This window comes from Malus domestica, chromosome 07 (assembly GCF_042453785.1).
Source record: "Malus domestica chromosome 07, GDT2T_hap1".
NCBI classification, from domain to species: Eukaryota; Viridiplantae; Streptophyta; class Magnoliopsida; order Rosales; family Rosaceae; genus Malus; species Malus domestica.
Genome location: NC_091667.1, coordinates 31,067,117 through 31,084,472, shown reverse-complemented (window position 1 = coordinate 31,084,472; position 17,356 = coordinate 31,067,117). Strand labels below are relative to the sequence as shown.

General features: G+C 43.3%; 1 long non-coding RNA gene across 1 annotated transcript; it reads left to right on the top strand.

Annotated features, from left to right (window-relative positions):
• Positions 1 to 2,894: 2,894 nt before the first annotated feature.
• On the top strand, positions 2,895 to 3,797 carry LOC139197597 (uncharacterized). Its single transcript, XR_011583109.1, has 3 exons — positions 2,895 to 3,035; positions 3,120 to 3,217; positions 3,393 to 3,797. It is a non-coding gene; the product is annotated as an uncharacterized lncRNA (long non-coding RNA).
• The last annotated feature ends 13,559 nt before the right edge of the window (positions 3,798 to 17,356 follow it).

Sequence of the window (17,356 nt, the reverse complement as noted above, 5' to 3'; positions counted from 1 at the left end):
TATGGGATACTTTTGCTGTTGACGGAATAATGAATGTGGTATGGAAAGGTGTCGTGCTGTAGTGATCTGTTTCAGCTCACCGTTGAACCTTCTGCTTCAATCTTTTGCATGGCAGAAGTGGTGTGCAACCTTTGCATTTAAATGGTCCTTCAGAACATTCCTTCATAGTGACTCATCCACGCTTGGCAGCTTCAGTGTAAAGAGCCAATATCTGATCAACTGTCATGAGGTATTTGCCGGTGGAATTCGTGACCTTGACAGCAGTTGAGGATGAGTACTCGAGAGCAATGCTAAGTAAGCAACCAGGCAAAGGCTCCAGGCAGTCAGTTCCAAATTGGAGGTTTGATTTCAGGTTCCGACTGACTGCTCTCTTTCTCCTTGTCCTGCAGGTGTGGACAAGGACAAAGACAAAGACAGGGAGAAAGCATGATATGGGATACTCTTGCTTTCGACCCTGATGATATGAGATACTCTTATTCTTGGTGTGGCTTATTTGCTGAGGTATTATCGGGGGGAAATAAAGCTGAGTATTTCGAGAGGTTATGTTGAGGGTGCCTTTTCGAATGCGAGAAAGGGTTGAGCATTTTTGCAGGTTTGCCTGTCCGTTGAGGAGGGAGGTCAATGTATATAGGGATTTCCTAATAACAAGTAGTAATGCTATTCCTTTACCCTTCTTGGTCACAGCAATGTAGTGGGAGCTGCCAGCTTCACGTGTTTTAATTTTGTCAGAGCACTTTGAAAAAGTGGTATGTGGTATCTGGAAAGCTGATGTTACGTGTGAAGATTACAGACAAGCTTTATCTAAGGAAATCTGGCTCTCGAAGTTCTGAGAGTTGTGCCTCTTCGGTTTTCGAACAAGCAATCCCGTCGAGGATCTGACTCTCGAGATTCGGAAAGCGGTGCTACTCCGGTTTTTGAGAAAGTAATTATGTTGGGAGTCTTTTCTCGAATGTGAGTAAAGGTTGGACGTTCTTGCCAACCTGTCTTGCCGCAAAACACGGAGGTCGACACACATAGGGACTTTCCAGTTGTCAAGCAGTGGTGCTGTTCCTTTACCCTTATGGGTAATAGTAGGGTAGCTGGAACTTCGAAATTCTCGTGCCTAAACTTTGTCAGAGATCTTTGACAAAGTTATATGTGGTACCCGAGGAGTTGATGGTGCATATGGAGAGCGGTGATTGAACAGTAAGATTCACGTGCTTTCTACTTCACCAGAAATCTTCGACAGATTGCCCGTAATTTCCGCAAAGCTGAGTGTGCATGTGACAGGTGCTGACGAGGCTGAAAAAGCAGGTGCTTCTTCGATTTCTGAGATCGGCCCTCGTGGTCTCTGAGCAGCCCAGCTTTTGAGAAAGCAAACGCCTCTTCGATTTCTGAAGCTCCGTCGAGTGCAGATTTTTATAGAGGCTGGCATTAAGTTCCACAGCACACTTGAATCTCTACCAGTAGAAGCTCATTTCTTGCACTTCTAAGATCTTGATTTGTCTGACCTCTTCCCTCTTCAACACATTTGAAAATGTCTGGACCCTCCGACCGTCGTTTTGACTTGAACCTTGGAGAAGAGACAGCCACGCCTTCTCCAGACAACATATGGCGCCCATCCTTCATATCCCCTACTGGTCCTCTTACCGTTGGGGATTCTGTGATGAAGAATGATATGACCGCTGCAGTGGTGGCCAGGAACCTTCTCACTCCCAAAGATAACAGACTACTTTCCAAACGGTCTGATGAGTTGGCTGTTAAGGACTCTCTGGCTCTTAGTGTTCAGTGTGCAGGTTCTGTGTCTAATATGGCCCAACGCCTATTTGCTAGAACCCGCCAAGTTGAATCATTGGCTGCTGAAGTGATGAGTCTCAAACAGGAGATTAGAGGGCTCAAGCATGAGAATAAGCAGTTGCACCGGCTCGCCCATGACTATGCTACAAACATGAAGAGGAAGCTTGACCAGATGAAGGAATCTGATGGTAAGGTTTTACTTGATCATCAGCGGTTTGTGGGTTTGTTCCAAAGACATTTATTGCCTTCGTCCTCTGGGGGCTGTACCTGGTAATGAAGCTTCAAATGATGAACCTCCAATGCCTCCTCCTTCTGGGGTTTTGTCAAGTACTGAGGCTCCGGATAACCACCCTCCGGTGCTTTCTCTTTCTGGGGCTCTACCGACTGCTGAGACTTCCCCTAAGCAACCTTTGTGAAGGCTCCCTTTTGTTTGTTTATTTTGACTCATGTATATGTACATATTTGTGGCTTATCGAAAATATTAATAAATAAGCTTTGCTTCATTTCAACATATTGTGTTAAATACACCAAAGCCTTCTTCATAAAGTTCTTTGAATTTTTGCTTTTGTTGAAACCTGTATTGTTGAAGCTTTGTGAGTGAAGCATGTAGTTTGAGGTAGTGTTCCCTTAATTTCCCGAGTGAGGAAAACTTCTCGGTTGGAGACTTGAAAAATCCAAGTCACTGAGTGGTTGTGAGACTGCCGAGTATCAAGGTGCAGTAGCATATGGTGGGAGTCCCCCAAGTCTTCAGGCGAAGAGAGTTGCCGAATGAGGTGTCTAGCTAGTAGTCAATGTCATGAGTAGGAAAACTTCACTTGTTTCTTTTCGAAGTGGTAACCCAGGGCTCTTTCTTCATATATTGTTTTTTTGTTATGAAGATGTGTTAGGCCCAAAGAAGTGGAGGCCTAGGCCCTTTTTTTTTTTTTTTTTACTCCCTCCCTTTTTCTTTGGAATGTTTGTACAGATATCTATAATGTGGCCTTTGTCATGATTTTGGAGGATGGGTGTATTCGAATCCAATGAGGGGTAGGGTATGACTCATTATCATGTGCCATGATTTTGTCTTCCTTTAGCTTTTCTTTTGCTTTGCTTTACCATTTTTGCTTTCCTTTAGTCTGCCTTTAGCTTTTCTTCAATATAACACCATTTTCTGTGGCTCAGATCGCAAAACCATCTTCATGAAAGTTGTTCCTTAGCTCGTGAACTACAACATATCCGAATTGGAGATCCATCGGAGCAGTACAACTCCAGAAATTCAGGTATGATGAGTGATTGTTCGTCATTTGTATATCAACGCGTCAGACTTGTTGTGAGCTTCAAAAACTCCATTTTCTCTTGCTCAGATCAACATACTTTCTTCATCGAAGTTGTTCCTTAACTTGTGAACTACAACATATCCAAAATTGAGATCTCTCGGAGCTGTATAACTCAAGAAATTCAGGTATGATGAATGACTGGTTATTATTTTTCTGTCAACCTGTCAGATTTGTTGTGAGCGTCGAAACTCCATTTTCTATTGTTCAGATCAGCATGCTTTCTTCATTGAAGTTGTTCCTCATCGTCTCTTTCATAACATATCAAAAATTCAGAATGAACTAATGGTTAAATATTTCCAGATCTTCGAAACATCACAGCAGCTTCGAAATCTGCAAGAATCCGACTGTCATGTTTGGAGCTTCAACACTTTAATTTCCGTCGCTCAAACAGAAATGGTTCCTTCTTGAAAGTTGTTCATATGCTCAAAAAATATAGGGTGTCCAAAATTCAGCTCCATTGGAGAAGAGCAGAGGTTGCAGAAATTTGATAGATGAAAGGAGGCGGAAGAGGGAGAGAGAGAAAAAGTCTCTTGGGTTGGATTTCTATTTTGGGGCAGATTCCAATTTTTGTAGCACCTTCATTATTGATGAATTGCTTGTACTTTTGTCCATTAAGAAACCTGGGACTTTGGCTTGTTGTTGGATCTATTATAATATGTTTGGGAACATATATAAGTGAATAAATAAGAAGGAAGATTTTGGGCCCTTGTGGGTGTAAAACAAAAAATGTTTATGTTTACCCAAGTGTTTTTGTACAAGTTCAAGGGCATCTTGGGTTTTGTGAACAAAATTTGTTTATTTGGAGCAAGGTTTTGTGTTGAAGCTTTGTAGGTGAAGCTTTGGTGTTGAAGCTTTCTAGGTGAAGCTTTGATGGTGAAGCTTTGTAGATGAAGCTTTGTAGATGAAGCTTTCTAGGTGAAGCTTTGATGGTGAAAGTATGTAGAGGGAGCTTTCTAGGTGAAGCTTTTTTAGGTGAAGCTTTGTAGGTGAAGCTTTTTTAAGTGAAGCTTTTCGGGTGGAGTTTTTGGGTGAAGCTTTGTGGGTGAAGCTTTTTAGGTGAAGCTTTGTGGGTGAAGCTTGTTTAGGTGAAGCTTTTTGGGTGAAGCTTTTTGGAGGTGAAGTTTTTTTTTTTTTTTTTTTTTTTTTTGGGTGAAGCTTTTTTAGGTGAAGCTTTTTGGGTGAAACTTTTTGGATGAAGCTTTTTGGGTGAAGTTTTGGAGGTGAAGCTTTTCGGGTGAAGCTTTTTGGATGAAGCTGTTTTTTGTTTTTTTTTTTTTTTTTTTTTTTTTTTTGGCGCTTGACACGGTCTTCATTTGCTTGTTTTGTAGTGACTGTGGAAGACGGATTGCTTTCTGATTGAGAAGGGTTCCGGCATCGCTTTGCACCATCTTCATGTGGGTAATATAGGAACTTCCTTATGTTTTGATCATGCATGTAGTGATAGAATTTGTTTCTTCTTATTGTAGATGTCAGAGCCTGGAAGTTCTAGTGATGAGGGCTCTTCTAGCTTTAGCTCTAAGTCTGAGTCTGCAATGTCGGAGTCTTCAGGGTCTTTGTTAGAGTCCTGTACTAGAGAAACATTGGATGATCTTCCCAACCGTCAAACTTTAGCTATTGCTAGTTCTTCCTCTATGGCGTTGGGTGAGGGGGTTATTTTTGATGCCATACCCATAGTTCGCTCTGAGTTCACAGCAGACCATCTAAAGAATAACTTGTTAGATAATGAGAAGCAGGTTGAGGCGCTAAGGCAGTCATGTAATATCCCTCGTAGTGTAGGGATACGTTTGGTACATGATGAAGAATGGCCTTCTGAGCCTCCCCAGGGTCATGTTATGTTCTACACCCAGATATTACTGACTTTAGGGGTGAGACTACCTTTACATCCGTGGTTGCAAAAGATGTTATCTTTGATCGGATATGCACCTGGGCAACTCAATCCTGGTTTCTGGGATACTTTGATTGGATTTTATATCATTTGGATGGAGTGTGGGTTGTGTGAGCCTTCCTTCCATCAGTGGCGTTACTGTTACAAGATGCGCCCAGCAAAATCATGCACTGGTTATGCCGAGTGTGCATGTCGGAGTGAGAGAGAGCGTATTGTGTATGGTAAGAAAAAGGCATACTACACATGGAAAAACCGTTGGTGCTTTCTGTATAATGATTGGGAGTATGATAAGGGTGTCACGCCTGAGCGACGTGTGCTTACTCACTTCCAGACTGTAGGTTGTAACGTATCAACCGTTCGTACTATTTGCTATTTGTTGTGGTCTTTTCTTGCTTCTAACACTTTGCTTCATGTAGTGACGCGGGGCACCATCAAACTGTTTGGGTAGGAGCTATCTGACATAGAGAAGGTGTTGAGGGTGCCCAAAGAGGATAGACACTTAAGCAAGCTACGACCCTTATTTCGTCGGTACGGTTTCCAACCCTTAGTTTCCGAGAGCCAGGGACGATCGAGTAAGTTGTATCCTTCATGTAAACTTTGCTCTTTTCCTTACTTTATTTGGAAAGTTGTATTTCTTATTTTGATTTTCCTTATGCAGTGGAGAAGGTAAGCAAGAAAACAGGGACTAGCACCAATAAAAGGAAAGCACCAGTGTTAGTTCCTTCGGAAGACATCCTACCGCATAAGAAAATTCATAAGTTCCGAGGGGAACCATCCGTTAGACCTAAGTCCCAAGATGGGGTCCTTAAGGGGCCTGCCTTTAGGAAGACTGGAGTCGAGGCCGTTGAAAATGCTGCTGCCGTAGTTGCAGGAGAAGGGAGCCGACTGTTGCCTCCTCCTCTTATTATAGAGCACACTGTCCAGGAAAGTGATCCTGGTTCCCGCCATGAGGGGAAAGGCAAGGAAAGAGCTGACAGTGTCCCGTGGAAGGACCTGAGGGTTGCCACGCGGCCAAAGGATTTTGGGGATATCAACAATTGCTTGGCAGGGCGTCGATTCGCCTTCGATGAGCTCGGAGAGCCCTTAGCTAAGGATGAATCGGATTGCGACCGGATGTTGAAGCTGTCTTCATATGTGAGTGTTACTTTGTCATTTCCTTACTTTTTCCTCTTTATTATCATTATTTAGGTAGTGATGATCATCTTGCCATGCAGGTCATGGCCGAGTATCACGACAGACTGCAAGAGGTTGAGCGGTACAAGGCAAAACTGAAGGAGAATAAGCAGCTTGTGGACGAGGCCCGAAGGAATAAGGGACTTTTGACTCAGGCTCTCCAACTGAAGGACGAAACCATGGAGAGCTTGAAAAGGCGAAATGGTGAGAACCTAAGGCTTAAGAAATTGCTTGAGGCTACTAAAAAACAGTTGGAGGTGGCTACCTTGGAGGTATCCAAGGTTATGGGAGAATTGGATGGTGCCTTAGTTGAGATTTCTGAACTGGAGAAGAGCATTCCAACTGAAAGGGAGGCTGCTGTGCAAGAATACGTAAGTTTTTCGACCTTTCATCTTGCTATTAAACCCTACTGTGCTCAAGAAGCTCGCTTTGAAAAAAGGAAATGGATGGCCGTCCTTGATCGTTATGATGATGGGAGCATTCTTCGAAAATACCACGAAGATATAGATGAGCATCATCGAAAGGGCGAGACATTTGTCCTTGCTGTTGATCCTAGCAGCGAAGATGAGTCTGATAATGAAGGTAGTGCTGATGCACAGACTCAGCATGGTGAAGAGGATCTTGGGGATGCAGAGGATGATGGTAGGACGCGGAGTGATACTGCCAGGGGTTCGGCTTCAGATGAGAATGAATAGCAGTGTCTTTACTATCTGCATGTATTCTGGATGTAGTAGTCTGATGTGTGTATAACATGTGCCCATGTTATAAGCTTGAGAGTTTTGGATTTTAGGTGTTTATGAGTGTTTGCACTATTATTAATGCATGTTTGGCTATGTATGAATAGATCTATTGTTTGGATATAAGCCATTGTTTGGTTGTTCCTTTCTTTGTATAGTCTTGTCGACACATACTTAGATTTTGTTTCGTGTTGGATATATCTGCTTTGAGGTTTCAACACTTGAGTGTTCCATTGCTAGGAATGTAAAAGAGTGAGGGCTGAGTTGGCTAAATTACCTCTTTATTGAATTCATTGCCAAATGGCCTTCATTACATAGGATGCCGAACGGCTATAGCTCAACACTTGTACATCGTGAGTCTATTTGTAGTAGTACTTCAAGTGATCAGCGTTCCATGGATGGCCAAGGGTCTTGCCATCGGAGCTTCTAAGTGTGTAAGAGCCAGGGCGACTGATGCCAATGACTTCATACGGTCCATCCCAGTTTGGACTAAGTGTGCCTTCACTCGGGACTCTGTCGCAGAGTAATCTTTTCTTTAAGACCCAGTCTCCTATTTTGAAAGAACGAGGCTTGACCCTAGAGTCATAATAGTTGGAGATGCGCTGCTTGTAGGCGACATTCCTCAAGTGAGCTTGGTTTCTGTGTTCCTCGACTAAATCCAAGTTGAGGGTGAGTTGTTTGTCATTTTCACTTTGAATGTAGTTCTGGACTCGGAATGTTGCTTGCTCGAGCTCAACAGGGACAACCGCCTCTGTGCCAAAGGCAAGTGAGAATGGAGTTTCTCCTGTTGAAGTCCGATATGAAGTGCGATATGACCAAAGAACTTGGGGTACAAATTCTGGCCAACAGCCTTTAGCTTTGTCCAAGCTGGTTTTCAAAGTGCGCTTGATTATTTTGTTGATGGCCTCAACTTGTCCATTAGACTGGGGATGAGCTGGAGAGGCAAAGCATAAGTTGATGTTGAACTTAGAGCAGAACAACCTGAACTTCTTGTTGTCAAACTGTCGCCCATTGTCAGTGACTATCGCATTGGGAATGCCGAATCTACAAAGGATGTTCTTCCACACGAAGTCTTCTATCTTTGCCTCAGTAATGGTTGCCAAGGGTTCTACTTCGGCCCACTTTGTGAAGTAGTCCACTGCAACGACTGCGTAACAGACTTTGCCCTTCCCTGCCGGCATTGGGCCGATCAAATCAAGTCCCCACTGGGCGAAGGGCCAAGGGCTGATCATAGGAGTAAGAGGCTCTGGAGGGGAATGAGGAATAGTCGCATATCGTTGACATTTGTCACATGAGCGGGATACTTTGATGGCATCCTGGTGGAGTGTTGGCCAGTAATATCCTTGGCGAAAAGTCTTGTGTGCTAGGGACCGAGATCCAGCATGATCTCCACAGACTCCCTCATGTATTTCCCGAAGGACGATTTCCGCCTCGGCAGGCGTAAGACACCTTAAGTATGGCAGGCTAAAACCTCGCTTATAGAGTTGATCATTGATGATCAGGTAGCGGGTAGACTTGTATCGAATTTGCTTAGCCTGGACTTTATCATTTGGGAGGGTGCCATGAGCAAGGAAATTATAGATCGGGGTGATCCAACTATCCCCCTGTTGTAAGTTGCATACTTCTGCGGCCATGGTGCTTGGTGTTGCCAACAGTTCAACATGAATTTTTCTTCCAATCTTGTCTTCCACAGCTGAGGCGAGGCGAGCCAGGGCGTCTGCATGACTGTTTGCCGCTCGAGGAACTTGGGTGATCTGGTAGTGGAAGTGCTTGAGCAAAAGTTGTGTTTGCGCAAGATATGCTGCCATGGAGCTGTCCTTAGCATCAAAGTTGTTGGTAACCTGGTTGACCACTAATTGGGAGTCACTGAAAATATCAATTTGTTTAACCCCGAGGTGTTTGGCCAAACGTAATCCTGCTAGAAGGGCTTCATACTCGGCATCATTGTTTGATGCCTTGAATTTGAAACGAAGAGCATACTCCATTGCTACTTTGTCGGGCGTAGTCAAGACTAGTCCCGCTCCACAGCCTTGTTGGTTGGATGAGCCATCAACATACAGACTCCATGCTGAGGTCGTTGATTCTACTTTCTGAGCTTCCGATGGTAATAAAGCTACTGCTTCAGGTGTAGAAGCAATGTCAACAGGATATGTGAAGTCGGCGATGAAATCTGCTACTGCTTGACCTTTTTCGGCTGGTTTTAGTTGGTAGGAGATGTCAAACTCACCCAATGCTATCGCCCATTTGATCATTCGTCCAGACGTGTCAGGACTCTGGAGTATCTGTCGAAAAGGGTGATTGGTAAGCACGATGATGGCGTGTGCTTGGAAATAAGGGCGAAGTTTCCGAGCAGACATGACCAATGCTAGAGCTAATTTCTCAATGTTGGAGTATCGTGTCTCCGCATCTTGTAGGGCCTTGCTAGCGTAGTAGACGGGCCGTTCGACACCACTGTCCATTCGAATAAGAACAGAACTGACTGCTGAAGCCGAAACCGATAGATAGATGATGAGAGTGTCACCAACTTCTGGTTTGGAGAGCAGAGGGGCTTTACTCATGTACTCTTTGAGGTTCCTGAATGCCTTGGCACATTCCTCCGTCCATGTAATGTACTTCTTATTTCCCTTGAGTGCTTTGAAGAAAGGAGCACATCTGTCTGTGGCCTTAGAGATGAATCTGGTTAAGGCTGCCACCTTGCCAGTAAGGCTTTGGATGTCTTTTGAAGTTATTGGCTCTTTCATGTCGAGGATTGCTTTGATCTTTTCAGGGTTAGCTTCAATGCCTCGTTGGCTAATCATGAAGCCTAAGAATTTGCCAGAGCCCACGCCGAAGGCACATTTGTTGGGGTTCAACCTCATTCGATACCTCTTTAGAATGGTGAAAGTTTCAGATAGGTTGGTGATGTGTTGGTCAGCATGTTTGCTTTTGACTAGCATATCATCAACGTAAACTTCCATGTTCTTCCCAATTTGTTCGGCGAACATTGAATTGACCAGTCTCTGATAAGTTGCTCCTGCATTCTTTAGGCCGAAAGGCATGACTTTATAGCAATATAGTCCCCTGTCAGTAGTGAAGGCCGTGTGTTCTTGGTCTGAGGGGTTCATGAGGATTTGGTTGTATCCTGAATAAGCGTCCATAAAGCTCAAGAGCTCACACCCTGCCGTAGAGTCTATAAGCCTGTCAATAAGAGGAAGAGGGAAACTATCTTTCGGACACCCTTTGTTTAGGTCGGTGTAGTCAACACACATCCTCCACAAGACCTTTTGAAGCGAAAGACTTTCTTTGGTCGGATTTTTCCTAACAAGGACCACATTTGCTACCCATGTCGGGTAATTGACTTCGCGGACAAAGCCTATGCCTTTGAGTTTTTCAACTTCTGCTTTCATTGCCTCGTATCGTTCAGCGTCATAAGATCTTCGCTTCTGTCTCACCGGCTTGATCTTGGGGTCAATACTCAAACGATGACAGATGACATCGGGAGAGATGCCTGGCATGTCCTCGTATGACCAGGCGAAGACTTCAGTGTTCTCTTTCAAAAAAGATATCAATGCTAACCGAAAGGGTGGTGACAATGTGGTGCCAATATTCACCATGCGGTCTGGATGATCTCTTGAGATAGGTACCTTCTCCAACTCTTCAGCAGGTTGGGCTTGCTGGGTGAAAGAGTCATCTCGAGGATCATCGGGTTGATTGTTGCTATCAGGAAGATCCAAGTTCGCTTCATCTAGGCTGGTCTTTGTGACTTGGTCATGTACAGACAGGGTTTCCTTGGGTCCGGGCAAGTGTTGTTGCTTAACTGAAGTGTTGTAACATGATCGTGCACTAAGCTGATCTCCTCTGATGTAGCCGTTGCCATGGGGGGTTGGAAATTTCATCAACAGCATATGCGTGGATACCATAGCCTTGAGATCATTGATGCCTGTGCGCCCAAAGATGACATTGTATGTCGTTGGGCAGTCAACCACTAGGAAGTTAGTGGTAATGGTAGCCGTGTAAGGGCATGTACCAATAGTAAAGGGTAAATGTATGCTCCCTAAGGGTTGCACGATATCACCGGAGAAGCTTATCAGAGGAGAAATCGAGCGATCGAGCAAGTGTTCAGCTACACTGAGTGCCCTGAAAGCTTCGGCAAACATGATATTGACCGAAGCCCCTGTGTCTACGAGGATTCGTCGAACATCAAAGTTGGCTATGTGAGCCTCCACGATCAATGGGTCGTTATGAGGGTAGATGATGCCTCTTTCTTCCTCAAGGTAGAAACATATCGGATCCCAGTTAGGCTTTTGATACTTCCCTCCCCTGATGTCTTCCACGTGAAACACTTGGTGGCCAGGCCTCAGAATTCGTTCACTGTTTTTCATGGCCCTATTGGAAGATTCAGATATGGGTGTGCCGCCGCTTATGGAATATATGACATTCACCTGGCGTTGGTTACGGTTATCCCTTTGAGGGTGAAGAAGGAATTGATCAATTTTTCCTTCTCGTGCCAAAGCTTCAATACGATCACGGAGGATGATACATTTCTCGCTATCATGGCCGTTATGCTCATGGTAGCAACAAAACATGCCCGCGTTATTCGGGGGCGTGTAATCTGGGTGCCTCGGCTTTGGCTTTGGTATCAGGTGAGCTATGCTGGGGTAAATGGCCGCGCATGTGGCATTCAAGGGCGTGTATGTCTCATACCTTGGGGTAGGGGGTATCTTGACGCGGGTTTGACCCACTGCATTGACTGCCTGGGGGCGAGCGTTATTGTGGCGATACCCTTGGTTATCGGGATAGTGTCCCTTACTCTTTTTACTGAAATGAGAGTGGTGAGGATGGAAATCCTTCCTCTTGCCTTGAAATTGATATGTCTGTTGATTCGGTGAATCATTATGCAAGGCATGGGGAGGTGCCACTGCTGTTTGGAAAGTCGAGGTCTTCTCATTTAGGTGAGTCTGGCTTCCACCTCCCACTTGTTGATAAAGGATGGTTGTAGGGGGTTTTTCCTGATATGTCTTTGCCTCGGCGGAGGCATGGTTATAAGCCTGCGCCATCACCTCAGAGTAAGTCTTCCAAGTATTGGCATTGATCATGTATTTAAAGAAACAATCACGTAAGCCTGCCGTGAAGGCTTTGAGGGCAGTCTTGTCGTCTGCCTCGGCACACCGGGAGTATTCATGGCTGAAGCGGCCAGCATACATACGTAATGACTCGTCTGGCTTCTGGCGGATAGTGTACAAGTCATCTGCAGAGTGCAAGCGATCGGTTTGGAAAATGTGTTGGGAAACAAATAGTTTCCTCAATTCCTCAAATGAGTCTATCGTCTCAGGTGTAAGCCGACAATACCAATTTAGAGCTCCACCAGAGAGGGTGGAGGGGAAGAGAAGACATCGCTCTTCGTCGGTGTGCATCCGGTATGCCATGGTGGACTCAAAGAGGTTAAGGTGCTCAATCGGGTCCTCTTTTCCAGTATAAAGTTGCAAGCCAAGCTTTTACTTTGTCTTTGCTTGAAGGGGGGTGTTGAGGATCCTCCTTGTAAGAGGGACAGGCCTGGGTTGGTTCCAGTCAGGTATTTCAACCTGACGTTCAGCCTTCAACTTGTTTACTTCCTCAAGAAGTTGTAGGACAAGGGGGTCCTGAGCGGAGTTATGTGTCACTGGAGCTTTCTTTCGTAAATCTCCATCTCCTATTGGAATTAGGAAGGTTTGATCAAGGGCATGTGATTTTTCCCTGGACTCGCTGTACTGGCTTCCAGGGTATGTCTGTCGGAACACCTCTGAGTCCCCTGTACCCTCATGTCTCTCTAGGACTTGTTGCCCCTTCCCCAAATTGGTGGCCGGCTTGGGCCGTGGCAGGGGACCGAGTCTCTCAGAAATCCTTGGGTCATTAATCTTTGAGCTTATATGGATGGAATTCTCTCGACGTTGCTTCAGGAAATCCCGACAATCGCGAAAGACGGCTTTCGATCCTTCTGCCCCTTCAGCAAAGAGGTGTCTCCCTCCACTTCTCATGGTTCGGGTCGAAGCAACTGGGTTAAGAGAAGCCTCATGTTGATTATCAAATCGAGGGGTAATCTGTTCCCTATCAGGGATATCTATGTCGAATGCATGTGACCCTCCATGTTGGAGGGCACCCAGTTGATGGTTGACTTCCACGGGGGCAACAAGCTCGCGTGTCTGAGCTTGCCTAGCTTCGTGGAGTGTCTCGAAGAGCTTCTCATATTGCTCCTGGAGGACCTCATTCCTCATTGCTATCTTGTTGTTCTGAGCTTCCAACTCATCGACTTTAGCTTGAAGAAGAACTCGTTTTCCTTCCTTCTTTCGTTGTTTCGCACTATGTGCAAAGGGGGTGTCATTCTGTGTGCTGTGGCTTCCTTCGCTTCCCATGTTGGAGAGGGATGCCTGATCAAAAGAAAGTGTACGAATGATAGAAACCAGCTTGACACAGCTGAAGAGAGTAGGAATAAGTGTCGTTTCCCACAGACGGCGCCAAATGTTGATGCACAAAATCAGCGAGGACTTTGGTACAACAGAAAGTGTCAGGTTTTGTGACCTTCGCTTGGTTGCTTCGGTCACTAGTGAGGATAAGTACGTAAATGAATAGAGACAGAGAAGCAAACACAGGATGTACGTGGTTCACCCAGATTGGCTACGTCCACGGAGTAGAGGAGTTCTCATTAATTGTGAAGGGTTTACACAAATACAAAGGATCAAGCTCTCAATTTAGTGAGTTCTAGTGAATAGTTTAGTACAAAATGACATTAGGCAATATTGTGGGGGAATGACCCCTATTTATAGAAAAACTTGTAGCTTTGTCACATTGACATGTGTCATGTTATGATTGGTTCTTGATGTCGACACGTGCTGCGCTTTGATTGGCTTCTAATCTTGACACGTGTCGAGTAGTGATTGGCCTCCTGGTCGGAGGGGAACTCTTCTGGGTCCTTGACAGTATAGCGTTGGCCGGTGCTCGGTAGTTTCGGGATTGGTCAAGTATGGTACAAACAATATGAATAGCTAAGAATCTCTCCCTTTCACAAACACATATTCTGACACGGTCAAGTCTGATTGTTTTAAATCCTATAATCTTTCTCTTTTCACCCTAGCCTCACCAAATTTTGGCATTTGATCAATGTTGAGAATGAATTTCACATTGATGACAGGAGGGACTTTGCATGTACTTATAAGAGGTTGGGCTACTCCCTATATTGCTAATTGGTTTTATAGTAGAACCTCAACTTCTTCATGGTATCAGAGTAGATTGTCCAACGTGTGAATTCTCACACAAGCTCCACATTACCCGAGTTGTATTGTCCACGTGTTAGGCTTGAAAATTCGCCACATGCATTGAGAATGAATCCCACATTGATGAAATGAGGGACCTTGCATGTGCTTATAAGAGGTTGGACTCTCCATATTGCCAATCATTGATGAAATTAGGGACATTGCATGTGCTAATAAGAGGTTGGACATTGCATGTGCTTATAAAGGGTTGGACTCTCCATATTGTCAATCATTGATGAAATGAGGGACATTGCATATGCTTATAAGAGGTTGAACTTTTTATATTGTCAATTAATTTTATGGTAAAACCTCAACTTCTCCAATCAAAACTTGCTAACCTCCAACTACCTTTCTTTATCGATCAAGAACTTTTCCCAGCTGCAGCTCACAGTTCAGAACCAAATCACAACACCTGGAAAGCCATAAGGCCATCATTTGAATTGTACAAATAAATCACAACAACTAGGGCATCATGAAGGGAACACGACTTAGTCCATAAATAATCTATATATAGAAAGAGCCTTTATCCAAAAAGATTCTCATTTATTTGTAAAATTTGGGATTAGTTGTGGGGCTCACTCCATATCGAATTTTAACAATCTAAATCGTTTATTTTTCAAATTGCACTTTATACATCATCTTTGAAGGCAACTGTTGTCAACTGAAATAAAAAGGAAAGAAGTTACCTGAAAAATGTAGAAGCCTTGAGTGATAAATGATTATTAGGATGAGTCGCAAACTAAGTCGCTCTTTTTAAGACGTTTTGCGGCTCTACCCAAAGTGTGCAAGCAATTCACAAACACCACGTCGGCCCCAAGATAAAATAGTCTAGAACATTCTTCTTCTAATGAGGTTCTTCCTTGCACAACGAAAGAACCTTCGAACTTTCACCTTTTCAATATGTTGCTATTAACTCAATAGAAATATATGTAAAACTTGTAGTTTTTCTTCTTCGAATATTTTTCTACGGAAAAATATATAGGTGTGTGTGTATATATATATATATATATTAAAGAAAGAGACATTGAGGGGTTGAGTTATTGGGGGCTTGAAAACCGTAAGAAATTAAAAGGGGGAAAAACAAAACGGAAGAGTTCAAAACGGAATAAAAATTAACATGAAATGATTATGGATAAAGACTTGTTCTTCTTCTCTATATAGAGAAGGAATCTCAAAAAATATTTATGTGGTGCCAATTACTCGTTATTAATTGATAAGGTTAATAGCAATTAACAATTATATACAAAATATTTATAATAAAACAAAACATAAATATATATATGAATATTTAAATAAAAACATAACTGCTCCAACAAAAACCATTTTAAGCAGGACTCATGAGGACATCTGAAATGGTTAAAAAGCTATACTTTGGAGATTTTGAGGAGCGCCTGCATTAATTGAACATATAATAATCAAGAGTAACATGAGATGGACACGCTCTAAATTCACCACATGCATACTCCTCAGTTCTTCATGAGTTCTCCACCAAGATAACAAATTGAATTTCTTAGGGATTATAATTTTATTTTGAACTTTTGCAATGGAATCTGCTTGATGCCGAAAATCGGGACTTCATTGAGGTACATTCAATCATGGAAATCGATTCTCTTTAAAATTAACTAGTTTTCAAGAAAACTTTGTTGCATGGGGATGATGCATGCACACTGCCCTGGTCACTAACCCACGAATACAAATGTTTCACATTTTTAACATTGTACATTTTGTGTTGAATATATAGATGATTGTAGCTAGTAGGCGCGATCCTACATGGAGGTCCTCACTTTGCTTGTGATTTTTCGAGAATCAGTGACTCAGATTGTTTGATCTTCCAGCAAACGATAGCTGCTCAACTCGAGGACCATCGACCACGAACCATCATACTGTGAAATAATGGCCACAACGGAGGTGATACCTCGACATGATGTCCGAGTCTTGCTTGCAGGTTGAGACAGATATAGTTGACTTGTATAGTTTTCTATAATTTAGGATTTCCTAGTTTAGGATGGATCCCGTGTAATTTGGGATAAATCTTTATAATTATTCTTCCCTATTTGATTAGGATTAAGATTGTATATTATACTTCTTTCTGAGAAGAATAAGCATATCATTCAAAGCATTATTTTCTTGTCACCAGAGCCTAGGTTAAAAAATAATAATAATAAAAATGTTGTGCGCAAAATCCAGAACCATTAACTGCGTAGCTAGTTGTGCCCTGCACCGTAGGACCAGCAAGCAACATTGTCATTGTTGACTTAGAATCCATCGAGAATCACTAACCGCGCAGCCAGTTGTGCATCGCCCCCTCCAAACAGCAAGTGACGCCTTCGTTGCTGACCTGAATTCACCAACAATCCCATCATTCGCCCATCAAGATCTGCTGCTGCATCACGTGCACACGAACCTATACTCATAACTCGTATCAAACCATACCGGCGGTTGCTACTTGACAAACCCCAAAATTCTACAACACATTGTACCTATTGCGTCTTGCCAGTTTGAAATCCTAGCCTAGATTCTTGTATCTATCACGACCCGCATAGATTCCTTCTTGACGAACTTGCAACAATTGTACCCGCTGGCACACCTTCATCGTTGCTATGTTCACACTTGTTTTGTGTGTTATGGAGAAAACCCAAGAATAGAAGACACAGAATAAGAGAAAAATGAGAGAAAAAGGGAAGAAAGAAAAAAGGAAAAAAGAAAAAAATTGATTGGTTTTTCAGTTTGTTATTATTTGTTAATTGGTTGTTTGTGGTTGTTGGGCTTCTTTCTAGTTGGACCGTGCTATTTGAAGCTGCTTGGGCAAAATTTGGGCTTTATCCATCACCAATTGATGTACTAATTGAAGTTTCTTGGGAATATGGTAGTCTAGGGTCGTATCGCTCCAAATCGATCTGATCGAATCGGGCGGGAGAGTAGGATTAATCGTGATAGGTCCAATTGTTCTTCAGATTTTTCTTGTTGTACATCCATTGTCGAAGTGAAGGTAGATTCTGACATATAGCCGAGAAAGTGTTGGCCTTTCTTAATGATACATGTAATGATGGTAAGGCTTTAAAGATTTCTGCATTTGTTACGAATAATACATAAATAACTGATTATGGTGCTACTAAACATATGAGTTGTGATTTTAGACAGGTACAAACCCTAAAACACTCCTCCAAAACTGTCGTGAGTGTTGCCAATGGTAATGTTGCCTCT